The sequence below is a fragment of the Sceloporus occidentalis genome, unplaced genomic scaffold (genome assembly GCF_023333645.1).
Source record: "Sceloporus occidentalis isolate IW3139 unplaced genomic scaffold, rSceOcc1.0.p SCAF_154, whole genome shotgun sequence".
Lineage (NCBI taxonomy): Eukaryota > Metazoa > Chordata > Lepidosauria > Squamata > Phrynosomatidae > Sceloporus > Sceloporus occidentalis.
The window spans coordinates 1,408,550-1,424,813 of NW_028317134.1; the positions used below are offsets into that span (position 1 = coordinate 1,408,550).

General features: G+C 42.4%; 2 pseudogenes; one reads left to right on the forward strand and one right to left on the reverse strand.

Annotated features, from left to right (window-relative positions):
• Positions 1–12,616, reverse strand: part of LOC149280546 (E3 ubiquitin-protein ligase HUWE1-like) — a 38,922-nt pseudogene extending 26,306 nt beyond the window's left edge.
• A 347-nt stretch (positions 12,617–12,963) lies between these two features.
• On the forward strand, positions 12,964–14,862 carry LOC149280547 (fucose-1-phosphate guanylyltransferase-like; annotated as a pseudogene).
• The last annotated feature ends 1,402 nt before the right edge of the window (positions 14,863–16,264 follow it).

Sequence of the window (16,264 nt, forward strand, 5' to 3'; positions counted from 1 at the left end):
GGAGGCATTTGGGAATCATCAGGTGAGAAAAAGACTGAAAGGCACGTGGGATGAAGACACAAACGTTGGTAGTCCGGAGAATATATAAATATCACTGAAAGCATCAGAGGACACACTTTCACACCATCTGCACATTTGGCTTTGCTGGGGGGCAGCGTTTCAGAATTCACCAGGTCTTACTTAGGAGTTTGCACCTCCTTCTGCTCCTTGGCAGCTTGCAGACACGGCTGAACCACTTCCAGCAGCTTAATCAGAACATTCAGGATGCCGCTCGTCTCCACAATCCGGGCACACGGCAGCTTCAGCTCCTGACCAGACAAAACGTTAGGATCACCAGTTACTCTTACATCAAACGAGAAGACATTATCAAACGTAATACAGTACAGCCTTACCGGACTTTTCAAATGAGGTTGGTTTCTGGTTATTTGTCATTAACAGCTTAAATGTGTTACTATTCTGAAGCTTTCACGTCACACTCACTGCGGTATTACAACAATATATTACAACATATAAAACACACATTATTAATACCCTACTGACTAAGTGACTTTGCCACCAATGAAAAAAATTTAGAGATTTCCCTTTTAAGTGTATTACATAAATTACATACACACCAATTTAAATAGAGCGGGTGTATTTGTTTTTTGGGAGAAAAATGAAAGAATACATAACTGCAGCTGTTTTTTTAGGCAAAAGGTCACCATATTTTACACTCGCGTTATGTATTCTTGCGTGCTGAAATCCAGGCGTCTGTAATATACTGTAATACGTTACTAGATTCATCGGTCATCATAAAGGAAAATACTATTATTTTTCCTCATCGGTTTCTTAAATACTATCCTAAAATTTTAAAGAAACTTTTCAATTATGCTGAAATCCCTTGCACTAATTTTTCCACCATTCATCATAATGACCTCATTCCCTCAAATTCTGTAATATCATGTTTTTCCTTCAACCCATAAACACTGAAAGCAGCTCAGGAAACATCTAGAATGCACAAGAGGCAGGAGGAGAATAAATTAGCTCATAACATTTTGAGTATTTTACCTGGAAGTCTATGGAAAATACCATGTTCCTAAATAAAGCTGGCTTCTAAATTTCTTCTCACTTGCTCCAATTTTGAGCATCCCCTTACGAAAAATTACTGCAGTTTTTTCTAAAGTAATACTGCAGTTTTTTGGACATGAAAAAACTGCAATACTGCACTTTTACTGCAGTATTACTGCACATTTACTGCACTTTTACTGCAGTATTACTGCACATTTACTGCACTTTTTTTTTATACTGCAAACCTACAGTTGTACTTCAAAGTACTGTAGCTTTATTGCATTTGTACTTCCGTACAAAAATAACTGCAGTACAACTGCAGTACAGTGAAGTACAAATGCAGTAAAAGTGCAGTAAATGTGAAGTAATACTGCAGTAAAAGTGCAGTATTGCAGTTTTTTCATGTCCAAAAAACTGCAGTATTACTTCAGAAAAACTGCAGTATTTTTTTTGTAAGGGTCAATTTGGCCGCCATTACACCAAATGGGGTAACGGTGCATTTGGTCATCCACCTGGAGTTTCATGGGCAAATTCACAATTGAGGTTATGAAAATTTCGGCTTCTTCACGTGATCACAGTGTCTGAACACACAGAAACATGGAATGATATGGCAGATATGAACCATGTAGTCTGCATCTCCTCCTCCTTTCTAATAAAAGGAAATGCCAACATATTATCTGACTTTGACGCAGCTGTACCTATCTGGGAACACTGTGTAAATTTCCATTTACTTTGTAAATACTTTTGTATAGTTGTGTTAATTTCCATAAATGTTGCTTAATTTCAGCTGCAGTATTACAAAAGCAATGATTGTCTTACTATGGCATTGGCTTTATCTGGGTTTCAATGTGGGCTCATGGAGTTCATGGAGCAGTGCAATGACATGTGGATCATTTCCCAATCCACGTCAAATGTGTTAAAATAGGAAATTTTTGGACACCAAGCTTAGTTTTTAAATTTTTTTTTCATTTTTTGAGAGTATCAGCCACCTTCTATCAAGTCACAGGTATATATTATAAATGTCATTTTTCCCCCAAATGTTATTTCTTTAAGTTTATGGTAACTGATCTTAAGAAAAAAGGAGAAACTACACAGCTGCCCATATTTTCCTATTAGTGAAACTGAACAAACAGAAAATTTTTATAAATCATTTAAAGAACTTGCTCAGCATTCTACAATCCGAGGCTGCACAACTGCCACTTATTGTCTTCTTCAAATCTAATTCCTTTGTTTGGAAACAGATTATGTGTTTCAGGGATGATTCAGCACAATCTGAACAAAAAATAGAAGTAACAGAGTTAGTACAAGGTGACTCATCCGAAAAACGAGTTTTGGTATTGCTGTTGAGGCTCCAGATTAAACAGGACAACACCCCGACCATTAAATGTTCTGTCCTGGAATGAACGGTGCATTAAACTCTTACACTAGGAAAAAGAGACCCTATATCCTAAAAACAGTAGAAGATGTTGTAGAAACTTTGACAAAAAACAACTTTCCGCATTGTGTTACATAGAAGATATAGAACTGTTGTGTACTGAAGATTTCATAGAAAGTAGGAAATTTACAAGGAGTTCATGGAAATGAAAAGCAGACTGCCACATTTTAGACATGTATGAGAGAACAGCATGTTTAATGGAACTGCAACTTTACTTGCTGTATATAACATTAAAAAGGCTAGGGTGTCGGAACAATATTCAATCTATTTTTTTTTTTTAATCCACTGATAATAATGGATATATACCTAAAATATAAAAATCTTCCACATTAGTTAAACGAGATTCCCAAAGGTCAGTTTTTATGATTGAGATGTAATTGTAGTTCTAAGACATTATACAAAGAACAAACTGGTAAATTAAAGAAAAAAAAAAAATTCTACAAAAATAGACAAATTGAGGAAGTCCCAAGAGAAACTATTTAGGGATCAAAATCATAGAAGTAGAGAAGATATTGAAAATGTGCATTTTCTTTTCTTTCCCAATATGACACACACTCCTTTCAAATTGGAAATATTATTAAAAACAATTGGTCTATACTTTTAAAGCACACAGTCGTGTACAAAGGATCCTTCCAAGAACAGCAAAGAAGTATCAATGTACAAACTTTGCTGAGCGCCTCTTTTGCGTACACTCTGTGCATAACACTCTGGGAGACATTGCAAGGAGGAGGCCTAATCCACACATATTCTTAAACGTGAGATTATTTTGAATAGTATTCTAGCTACAGCTCAAGAGTTTTAGGGTTTGTACACCAGCCCTTTAATTTCTGCTGCCTCTAGGCTCTACTCATGATAGATGGGTGTGACAGATGGATAGGGTGTTCCTACAGCCTATGCAGGGCCGGCCCTACAATGGAGCCGACTGGGGCAATTGCCCCAGGCGGCACTTCAGAAGGGGCGGCACTTTGCCGCCCCAAGCGTTTTTTTTTTGTTTTTTTTGAAGCGGAGGAGAGAGAGAGGGGCACCGAGTGGTTTTCGCTTAGCCGCTCGGCGCCCCTCTCTCTCTCCTCTGCGGCGAGTTTCCCTGTTCGGTCTCTGTGCCGGCTTGTAATGCAGAGCGCCGGAAGTGACGTGAATTTCCGGCGCTCAGCATTACAAGCCGGCACCGTGGCAGCACAGGGAGACTCGCCGCAGGACTGTTTAAGGGTAAGTACCGGTGGGGGGCGGGTAGATAATGCCGCCCCCCCTCGGCATTTTAAACTTCGCCCCAGGCGGCGTTAAGTCTTCGGCCGGCCCTGATCTTGTCCCAACGACATGGCAATGGCTCTCAGCATCTGATCTTCCTCTGATATACTCAAGTCCTGCAGAGCAACAACAGATACCCGTGAGCTGGGCTGCTCTGCAGAATGGGGAGTCAGGGCATGAGTGTAAGGGTGTACAAGCAGAGGAGAGACATCAAGAACCCGGTGGAGCTCGGGAACGCTGGAGTAGAATGGGGAAGAGGGAAGCTACTGCAGCTCGGCCAGGGGAACCAATCTTTCAATGACAGGGAGACGGGCCAACCTTTTCTACTCTGGCTACTGCCCCTCTTCAAATTTTAGTCAGTTGTCTATGACTTGACTAGGACCGCCTGCACTATCACACGCGTGTGCTACATCTAACCTGTATAGCGGCACGGAGAAGCCTGCGGTAGAAAGGGGAAAGGAATGGACGACAGGGAAGGAGATGTGATGAGGATACAGGAGGGAAGCAGAACCGGACCACACTCATGTGAAGGGTTGGGGGGGGAATAAGTTGAGGAAACGTTCACCCTGCACACTTACCCGTACAACTCCACCAATGAGAGGAGGAGGGTGGGTGAGGAGGTACTCTGTGGCTTGCTCCATGGTACTGGTGTTAAGCAAAGCTTCCATGGCATGTTCCCGCGTGAATCCCGTATCAATGAGCTATAGAGAGACGATTGTATGGTTAGGAGACGGCATTCAGTCTAATCAGCAGAAGCAGCATGCTGACAACACTTGTTCCAATTTCAGCTGACAGCTACAATGTAAAAGGTTTACTTAAGGCCAAGATTGCCGCAGACAAGAAAATAAAGTACTATTCCCACCTGCTGAAGTTGTTGCTGGTTCACTTGAGGCTCTCGCCTCGCTCCACTTTCGTCTTGCTGACCCTCTTCTTCCCGACTACCCTCACGCTCTTTGCTCATCCGCTCACGAATCACTGGCTCCCCTCGCAGTATGTGGCATAAGATAGCTAGCATGGACTCAGCCATACGACCACCATATACTTTTAAAGGTTTTCTATTCCAAAGGTTCTTGATGCAGGTGAAGGCTGCCTGTAAGCGACAAAATATGGAATACTGTTAGGTACACTGATCACAGCCAAACAAAGATTCCAAGGCGCAGGTAGATACCATATCCCAACAGCAGCAGGAAAGGTGTAATTTTTACCTTTTGCGTGACTACAAGGAAGCGCAATGAGCTGAACTGAGGGTAGTTCTGTCCTCCGGGTAACTTGGTTGGTGGCAGGGAGTGAGGAGACTCCAGGACTGTGGTAGGATTTACCATCTTTTCCACCAGCATAAGCCAAGCATCCAGGAATTCGCCCGTGCCATCCGGCAGATCAGAGTGTTCCAAGCCCTCCGACACCGGCACTCTGCCACCCATAGAGAGGGCCCAGTTAAAGGTTCTAAATTTTAAAACAAATGTGTTAGAGTGAAAGTGTACGTTGTTCTAGTTTTTCAAAATGATGCTTCCAGATGTTTCATATGGACATTAAATCAAGGAACATTCTATTAACAAGTATAAAAGTAGTCACTGTGTTGGGAATGTATTGGCCAATTACACTAATGGAAACATACTTTTTCACCATTTACGTTCTAAAAATCAGCCAGTAGCAGGTAGAAGTCAGGTGCATGATGGGAAATGTGACGTTGAAGTATATGAAAACAAAAACATGTAACTTCCCCATTTGGAACGTGTTAAAGCAAAATATATTTCTGAGGCCTCGGAAAGTCTTTGTTCTGTCTCCCGTGAGTCGCTACAGGTAGCAGGCGGCTCACTTACTCAAAGAGAGCGTTGTGTCCACCGGAGCAGAGGAATTTCTGCAGCATAAGATGATACGGATATTTCCTCTCGTCAAACAACATGGGAGAGGTGAAGCCAACGGAGCAGATAAAAAAGGTTAACCTGAACAACACAGATGTACAATGTTAGACAAATCAAATTTAAAGAGACATCTTATATTTACCAGCCTATTACTATTTCTAATTAACCAAATCACCACCCAAAATCCAACATCCTTCAGTTAAGAGATTAATACAAAGCAAGCTTGTCACTTGTGAACGAGACCCGTGTAGCACAAACCTGAACCTGGGAGTTGGTGTGTATGGAGGAGGCTGCCACGAAAGTCCCTTCGTCAGTAACTTTGTGAGTGCGGACGCCGTAGAGCGCGCGGCTGGGGTCGGGGCTGTGGTGGTGCTGGCTGCATGGTGACTTCGCCTTTGGCGCACAGGAGACCCAACACAGAGTTTGACCAGTAGGCCAAAAAGTTCAGCCAGGGCACGACCGAGCCGCGAAGATGCTAAAAAAATAAAAACATAAATATGAATAAATAAATCAAAATAAAAATGATGTTATATTGTGCTCTACATATTAGATTTCTGCTTAAGGTTCATATCCATGCTTCTGTTAGTGTACTCTACTTATTGGCAAGTATAGCAGGTACAAGCTTTATGAACTATTTGAAGGTTCATCAAGATCAGCCCTATCATACCCAGCATGTATTTTTATAAACTTATAAAAAAAAAAAAAAATCTAAATCGATACGTAATTTAATAAACTACTTCCATGTAAAACATATTTTATAAATACCTGATAATAATGGTTTAATCTGTTTGATTCTGGCAGCCATTGCTGGGGTGATCTTTGGTTTCCCCTTGGGGTCCGACGCGCTGGGTTCATCTGTTTCCATGGGCGCCAACGCATCCCCATCAAGTCCAATACCTTCTAGTAAGCCGGTGGCTTCCTCACCGACAGCACTCACCTCGGGTTCACCTTCTGTAACACAGATACGATGGCTTATACATATAGAGTATACACTATACACTATATTAAAATATGCACTTCTGCATAAAATATTTAACTTTTTATACAAGAAATATAGTGAAAGTCATCCATGAAACCATGCAACAATATTGTAGATGCCTAATATCCAAGACAACTGTGCATAGATGTCTTAAAGAAATACTTATTATACCCTGGATATGTGGCCTTGTGTATAAAATATTTTACTTAAATATGTTACTTAATTGCCATATGTCATGGCACCGGGCCAGGTTTGAACCAGAAACATCTCAGAATGAGTTTAAGAAGTGTAAGAAAACATACCTGCCCTCTTTGTTCCCTGGGGCAAGGCACTTGCTGCCTTCTCCTCTTTGGGAGCCAACTTCTGCATGTCTGCCTGACCAAACTCACAGCCAGGTGGCAAGCTGTCAAAAAAAGTACAAGGTTGGTAAGTAAATGGCAGAACCTCGACTCAAATGTAGATTTCTGACCACAAACACTATGAAAAGCAAACAGTTCTGGGTATGGGAAACAGAAGAATCACATGCGCGTACCTGTTAGGAGTACAGAGAGACAGCAAAACAGTGCTTTCCCAAATTAAGAGCACGCAAAAGCAACACTGCTGCCTCGGAAAACATGAAAACAAAATGTTTAGACCCACCCGGTCGGGGCCCTTACCTGTCCCACTCTGCACGTGTGTACAAACATCATGATATATGCATGGGCTGCAGTTAATGCGTGGAGTAGGGGGGTAGCCTGAGCAGACAGAGTGGCATCTGCTACATTTCCAGCACATGCCAGCTCCCTTAACAGCACTGAGCCACCGGGGGCCTCAATAGGCCGATGCAATGGGTCCAGCGAGGAAAGAATGGAGTCCAGCTGGAGAAGCCCTTCTTGGAGAACCTTAGGCTCATGAGACAGAGTCTAGAAAGAGGGGAGATGTTGTCTATTAACAGTCCTGGAACTTCTGCTTGTATTTATTTTCTGGCCATTAACAAAAAACAGAACTACCGAGAATATAAACATCAAAGACATTGTCCAGCTAGCCTGCCCATAATATAGTACTGGGCTGACAGGTTGCCCAAGTATTACAGCATTTTGTGGCAGTACAGCTATGCTATAGACACTCGTTCGTAGATTTGGACCAGTATTTTTTGGGGTTTTTTTTTTCTCTTTTAGGAGAACCCTCGCTGGGTCATCCAGCACAATGATTTTTAGCTACAACCCCATTGGCTGCAAGTAGGCTAGGATTTCTAGACATTTCTGCAGGTGGTCCAGATTGATCTGTCTGAGTCAATCAAGGCTTGGTGTTTAACAACCACGTATTAGAATAAATGGAAACAAATGTTACTTACCAATATTGATTTGCAGACACCTGCCACAGCTTGGCAGGCAGCAGAGGTAGGGAAGTCAATAGGTAGATTAGGCAGACCAAGGATGGTGACCAGAGGCAGGAGACCCTTCTGACTCACAAACTCCTGACAGTGATCGTCCGTTGTGTTATTACTTAGAATGGATTCCACAAATTTCATCTGTGAATTGGTAAGTTTTTCAAGTCATTTGGAAAATTCACAGATATGAGTAGCTTCGCATAAAATTTTACTGAAACATTATTTAAAAATCTTTGGTCCAATATTGTACCAAAATGGTTAAAATCAGGGTTGTAAATTTGTGGGCTATAATCGGGAGCCCTTGAGCCCTGCGCTCTTACACATCGGCTCTATTACACTATTTCTAAACTCACCACGTTGAGAATATAATCCATCAGAGGAATCGGGATTCTCTCTTCAGTTCCCACAACACTATGAGAGAAAAGGCAAGTTAACATATGAGGTCCAGCAAGAGCTTAAGAATAAAAATTCAAGTTTATTAGATATGAGTCTCTTATTATAAATTATCTTAGTTTAACCCAGATTAATAACAGATTAATGTCTGATATGAAGTCTGGAACAAAGTTTACAGGTCACAACTCCAGAGCTAGCAGCACACATGGTAAACTTACTGCGGACTTGGCTCAACTTCGCTCTGTTGGTTTGCAGTGAAGCTCTGCATTGCTTGAACCTCCTCTTCTTCCTCGTCCTCGCTTAGAAGCCTCTTCGGCCGCGTGGTTCGAACGTGGTGGAGGAGCTGTGGCCGTGCCGTCAGCTTTCTGAATTGATGGCTTCTGACAAATATACTTCGGGTCCCTACCAAGATTGCATATTTCTTCTAAAATCTAAAAAAAAAAAAAAAAAAGAATGATTCAAAAAAGACTGAAGACATGCATGCCCAGTATCCATGACTATGAGTCAATTTGTTAATCTCCAACAAAACAGACGCAAATCCAAATGGTTAAACACTTAAGAGGATCTAGAAAATGGCAAAGGGAAACCCGAATGTTCCAAGTCTGTGCAAGAACATAAAACAATCAATATTTAAACAAGTCGATAACCCCCTGCTAGGAAGCGCCCTACAAACCCCACCGGGACATGCAAACACCTTACCTTAATAATAGCGGTGGTAGCATCGGTTTTTAGTGTGGGCTGGTGCCTCATCAGTTCATCGACAGCACTGCCCAGGTTAGAGGCTGTATCGCCTGCAGGAGACCGGAGAGAGGTCAAAGCTGGAAGAGACCACGGGCCTCTTAATCCCTCGGCTAGAGACCTGAAGAGCACTGATCTATGCTGCATGCAGGTCTCTTCAGCAGGGGTTAGAGGAGGGTTATGGAATTTTGGGGGGTGCCATTGACAGCTCATTCTGGTTAGGGGGCAAACATGTGGAAACAAATGGGAAACACTGGAGCTGCTAAATGGAAACACCAGTTAACTGAACAAAAGGTATTTTAAGCCAAGAAACCTTAATGCATAAGAATAAGTAAAGACCGTCCAAATGAGCACCACGTCTCCCATCAAGGAAAACCAGAATCAGGATTATAAAACCAGAAAGGGTCAGTAATCTATCATGCACAATGAGTAGGGGGGACAGCCTGCATATGCAAAACAAACATCCAAGGTGTCGTGGTCTACGAGTCGTTAAATAGTCCTTTTGTCATGGAAGAATTTGGTCAGTCTTTTCTGCAACGCCGGTTGGTCAGCGTAGTCTTACCTAGAGGGTCTGAGCTCCTCCGCCTCCTCATGGCAGGGAGGTAATCGGGTGAAAGCAATACTTTGAAAAGCCGTTCAAAAGGTTGACATTGCACATAGGACTGCAACCCCCGGGCATTTAGACACAGGGCACTGAAGACATTGGGCAGAGAGCCTAGAACTTCCCTGGTTGCCGGAACCTGCAACAAAAAAAACCTGAAAACTTAATGCTGAAGGATATCAGTGTTTGGCCCAATTTGTTGCCAACAAGTTTTTCTTTACTAAATCTTGTATTTTATGATATGCATTACAATTAAACAAAAAGTTATTTAACCAACGGGTTTTTATGGTCACCGATATAAAATTTGATAGCACACAAGTATTTTCATCAGGTTATTAGATATAATTAAAAAACATGTTGTCATGTTGGTCACTCTTGGGGCAGATAAAATACAGCTGAACTGGGCAGCTTGATATTCTGATGACTCTGAAGTTTAATGACTTACATCTTTGATAAGGAGAGCATGAAGCATCACATCTGTTAAGCCATTGTCCTGAAGAGAAGACAGTAAAGACGGCTCTTGGAACACAAACACTGTTACTACTTCAGTAGCTACAGAAAGAACACAAAAATCAAGAGTCAGTCAAACGGCACAAATAGTCTGGGTCAATATCCACTACAGTTCTCATTAAATGAAGCAAGTATGCTATTTTTATTTGAAACACATAGCGATTCCATCCCAAACAGTTCTCAAGCTACAGGTTTCACGCTGAACCAAACTGATGACCACATCCCAATGTATAATATCACTGCTTACACATTTATCTATAGTCCTGAATCTTCCCAGCAGAGGGGCTTACAGTTCAGCTCCATTGTTTTATTGGAACGGCTAGCAGCGTTACTCACTGATAAAGCACTAAATTCACAAATAATAAAAAAGGTGCAGGACCTGGGTTTACTTACCAAGTAAGAAGAGGGAAGGGCCGTAGTACTCGGCATTGCTGATTATGTGTTTCAGGGATGTGGGAAGAGTTCCATCCATCACTGAAAATAATATGATGTTAGTGATGCATAAGCAATAAGTGTGCCAACAGATGTACAGAATAATTTTGATGTAGATGGGGGTTCCAATGAGTTTATATTTACACACATACGGTTTCATGGTCAGTTTATGTCATGCACTAATTTGTCAACCATTTTATGAAGACCTACCATGACGAATACCATCTGAGAAGGCTGGATCCTGAATTGCCTTCTTCAAGAAATTCAGCATAGACTTCAAGAGAGCTGCTCTCTGGGGAATGCACTGCACTCCTGCAACATCAAATACAATCAGAAATGAAGTAAATGCACTTTGGGGGCCCTTATTTAGGCAGAAAAAATAAAATAAAAAAAACAGGAACTTAAAAGTCCGGTCAGTTACCTGAGCGGGTAGACCCTACACTCCCAGTGCTGAAGCTTGTACCAGGAGGACGCGAATCTGCAGAAGTGGAAGGTCCAGGACTGGCCTCCATTGCCACATCAGTAACTAAAATCAAGTAGAATGTAAACTTCAGGTACTTCTCAATCTCAGAACTTTGTAGATATTTTAAACATATTAAAACATGCTTTTCTCTATTGGGGTTAATCAGAAAAAATTAATCAGGTCTTGCAATACGAATGTTAAAAGAGGAACTACAGTGATTCTTGTAAGCTAAAACAAAAGCCTCAAACTCTCCAAGAAGTATTCAAGGATAAAAAAATGAAAAGGCTTTAAATGTCTTACCTTCCATATCTGTCTCCATCTCTTGACCCTCCTGAACAGTGCTAGGGCGTTGGTTTCTTGGTTTGATGACAAATGGGGACTCTTTCCTACACAGGTCAACTTCATGCTACAATTGAAAAGGCACACTGGCTATAAGAAAGACTAACTTGGTGTCCTAACAAGAGATCTACTACTTATACTGTGCTAAACACAGAAGTTATAACTAAAGCAAAAGGAGGAACATTAGGAATCTAAATATTTCCTGATTGTAGTTAAACGTCAATCAGGACAAGTTTTACTTTACTCATTTGTCAGGGGGAGTTTAATTCTGGCGTGTGACACAAAAAGAGGTATCAAGTGGGCTAGTGTCTTGCCAATGAAACATTTTTTAAAGCATGGTCTTTTGATTAAAATCCAAGCTTTAGAACACTGCAGAACATTAACTGAAACAGGGTTTGAAAAGACCATGGAATCCAAAGGACTTTAATATAACGCATGAGCAAAGCCTTAGATGAGAAGTGTTAACCCTTGAAAAAAACTGTTGTGAACTCACCTCTAATCTGTAAATAAATATGGTCAGACCACTGCGGGACTGAAAGGCTGCCATGTCCAAGTTTGTAATGAGGTCAACAACTCTCACAGCTCGCGTCACAAATGTGATCTGGTCCTGCTCGTCACCAAGGAACTTGATCACCTGAGATGTACAAAGATACATATATATATATATATTTTTCAGCATAGAGAAATGTGGAGAGCTATGGCCACAACGGCACATCTAAAGGATCTTTCGACTCAAGCCTTGCTATGAATACCTTGCACATACTACAAGTTTACCCTGAAAAAGCCAGCAATACGGAAATGGTAGGTTAGCATAAAACATTCCCACCGGCATACCTTTAGAAGTGCTTCCATCATGCCACAGGAAACCAGCGCTTCTCCGTCAGCGTCATAGCTGGCCAAGTGATACAAAAAGGAAAAGAGGGCAGTGGCAAACTGGTGTGGGTATGGATCCATGGTTGGGTCTACAAAAAGAAAAAAAATCCTATGAAAACAAAGCTCTTTCACTAACAGTTTCTCACTTTTTGTTTCTGTTAAATGTGATTTATACAATAAGAGGCTAATCTATAAAATGGAGGGTATAAAATCAGGTATAAAATGAGGTCCCTACTCACCAATCATGGCCTGAATACAGTTACGGACTAAAACAGGGAGGAAGCCATGGTAGGAGGCAGTGCCAGTACAGTCTATGATGTGCAGAGTATGACATCATATATCATCACTTTTCTCATACCTGTATGAAGGAGAGCGGGGACCTCCTAAGGGTGGGGCCTGGGATGAAAGCTCCGCTTGCTCCATGTAAGGAATGCTGGGGCACTTTTTGGGTGGACAGAGGTTAAAACAAGACGTCTCTATATGCCCCTAAATATAAAGTCAAAAATGATTTAAAGGTGGGGTATATGCCGTAAGTAGGCACAGGGTGTACTGAGTGGGTGGCCATACATGAAAATGGGCTGCGGTGGGCGTGGCCTCCACAAGACCACACCCACTCACCACCTATGGTGCATGCGGGAAGTTTCAAAATTCAGGAACTGTTTAAAAATTCATGCAACATGGTACACACCCAGGAGTTCTGCGGATACGCCCTGGAGGATCAAAAGAGCCGTACGTGACGTGACCATTTTGTTAAGTAAGTGATGTAGAAGTTTGAGATGGTTTTGTGACAGTTTTTAACCTTTTGCTATCGGGAGGTCAGTATGCTATAGGCAACTGCCCCCCCCCCCCCGTTTCCTGTTATGAAACAAAGTATAGATAAGAAACGCATTGTTACAAATACCGTAAATAAAACCGCTGAACGAATTTCTGATTAACCGCAAGGTCATCTATGGAGTCCCCCGTGCTTTGCCTGCTCGCCCCATCAGGCTGGCAGGGTAAATAAAGGGGTAGTAATACCCAGAATTGTTTCTAAGGGTACCAGGACTTTGGGTAACAAGGCTCTGGCCAAAAGATACATACATGGATAAAAAATATAGAAAAGTCCCCTTACTTGTGGTCATACGAGAAGATCATGAGAACATCCATTGAAGAGGACTAATGACAAAGGTTAACACAAGTTGTTAAACTGTTTTGTCCTTTTATTCTTCTTCTTTTGCAGGTGGTTATAGTCAACAATTACCAAATGCAAGCGCACTGGGGAAAATATTCACAGCCTTGCCTCTTGGAAACCCGATTTACCAAATACTGGAGCTCAAATTAGCTCTATATGTCGATTTTCCGGGGAATATGAACCCGGGGGTGGTGGTTACCTGTGCGGACGACATTGAGCTGTACAGCGGCGGGGATTTCCAAGTAAGATTTGACCGAAACGGGATTATTGCTTTAGCTCATCCATCAACGCTAAGCATAGGTACCACTCATGGAATATAGAACCTGCGCATCTTACCTACATAAGCCTTCCATTCAAAAGATGTGGCAATCAGGAGCCGTAAACACCCGAGGAGATTGTTCAGGTCCTCATCTCGCCTCGGAAGTGGTTTATACGGATAGTTTGTTTTACATGGATCACGGGACAGCTAAATTGTTGACTGGATTCTTCCAAGAATTGGGGGACGTTGGGTGTGAGATTGACGCATACGGGGACTTTTTACAGGCCCTCGGCCCCAACGCTACTTTGGAGTACCGCTAACGTTTCGAAGGCAGAATCCAAATTAATCGAAGTCCGAAAAAAGATCTACTTTCTCCTGCGAGGAACACCTTTTACGGTGATAGCGTTGAATAAGTCAAAGTTCTACCACGTAGGAACCATGGAAGAATATATCTATCACTTAACTGATGACCCCGTCCTCGGGGCCGAACTTGGGTTTCAGTCCAGCGTTTTTAGCATCTTTCCAGATCGAGATGAAAACGGGAAAGTATGCGTCATTCAAAGCGTACTGGATACAAAGACCCGTGTCTTGCCGTGTTCCATGATTGAATATTCCAGGCTAGGTCCTGATGTTTCTGTGGGCGAATACTGCATCGTAAGTAACTTGTGTATAAACTGCGGATCCAACATACCTGACAAAACCTTCCTTAGTTCGATAAGTTTGATGATCGACGGGCAACCAATGTACGCAACCATCCTCTTTGGTACAGAAGATGACTTGAAAAAGAACGTGGCTTCCTTGGCCGACCTGAAATCTCTCCAGATATTTGGAAGGAACTTCTTGGAATGTTTGGAGGTCTGGGGCCTTGGAAGTTCCGATCGTTTGTTTTCCGGAGACGAGAAGTCCCTGAGTCTGTGGAACGCCAGGATCTTCCCCGGGTGCGTCACGTTACAAAAGTCTGTGGAGGTAGCTCTGGAAATGCTTCAGGGTTTGCACGGCCAACCGTCGGCGAGTGTTGATGGCATTAAGAGGCTATCGATCGAGGAAATTTTGGCGTACAAAGACGTAAAGGACATGCTGAATTACAGAAAAATGCTTTCCAAGGAAATCGCGTCTGAAGGACAAAAAGAAATGCTGGATGCCTGATCTGCTCACCCGTTTCAAACATTTAAAGTATAATGGTCTATTTTTAAAAAGTTTTATGCTGTTCAATAAATATATATAATTATATTAATATTAAATCATAAAAAAAAGATTGACTTTTGATCTGTATAGGGTATGTAAGGCATTTTATATTTGGGTTATGAAATCTATTGGTATCTAAATATATATATATATATATATATATATATATATATATATATACAAATTGTGTTTATTTAATTGTATTTTTTTGCACATTGATTTAAACAACTAATAAAGAAATGTAAATGTTACAATTTATAGGAATTTTATAGGACGTTCTGTCTGGAGTTCCACCATTTGCAGAATATCTGGTAAAAGGTTTACGTGCCCTTTATTCCAATGAACTACCTTTTTTTTATCTTTATGCTGCCAGTCGGGTAATATATGCTCAAACCAGTGGCGGATCTACCGGGGTCGCAGGGGTCGCAGGGGTCGCGACTGCGACGGGGCTTGGCGGCAGGGGGGCCCAAGCCAAGGGGCCGCCCGAAATCTTTTTTAAGTTTTTTATTTTTTTTTTAAATAAGGCAGGGGCGTCCAACATGCGGCCCACGGGCCAAATGCGGCCCGCGAGACCTCGAGGTGCGGCCCGCGTAAGATCGGCAGCCAGGGCAACCGATCTTACACGAGCCGCACCTCAAGCCCTGCTACTTACTTGTGGGAGGGTCTTCTGGACAGCACAGAGGAAGCGGAGTTCACGTGACATCCTACTTCCTCTGTGCTTTAGCAGAGAAGGCAGAGGGAGGCCGCGCCCCCTGCTGAAGTCTGTGAGCGGCATCGAGGGAGCTGCAGTGCAGGTAAGGGGGTGGGAAGGGTGTTTGAATGAGTGTGTGTGATTGAGGGAATGAATCTGTGAATTAATGATTATATGAATAAATGAGTGTGTGTGTGTGTGTGTGTGTGTGATAGCATGGATGTGTAAGTGCTGGAACCTAGGCATGATGGGACTGTGATTGCTGTTAGCAATCACACTCCTATCATGCCAAGTAAGCCAGTACATGCTGAAACCTGGCCAGCTGCCCCCCTTGTGTAGTGATGCTGCCAGCAGTATGGGGTCTGCACTTACAGCCACCCTGTACCAGCATGTACTGGCTGACTTGGCATGATAGGAGTGTGATTGCTAACAGCAATCACAGTCCCATAATGCCTAGGTTCCAGCATTTACTGGATGGATGTGTAAGTGCTGGAACCTAGGCATGATGGGACTGTGATTGCTGTTAGAAATCACACTCCTATCATGCCAAGTCAGCCAGTACATGCTGAAACCTGGCTAGCTGCCCCCCTTGTGTATTGATGCTGCCAGCAGTATGGGGTCTGCACATCACTTACAGCCATCCTGTACCAGCGTGTATTGGCTGACTTGGCA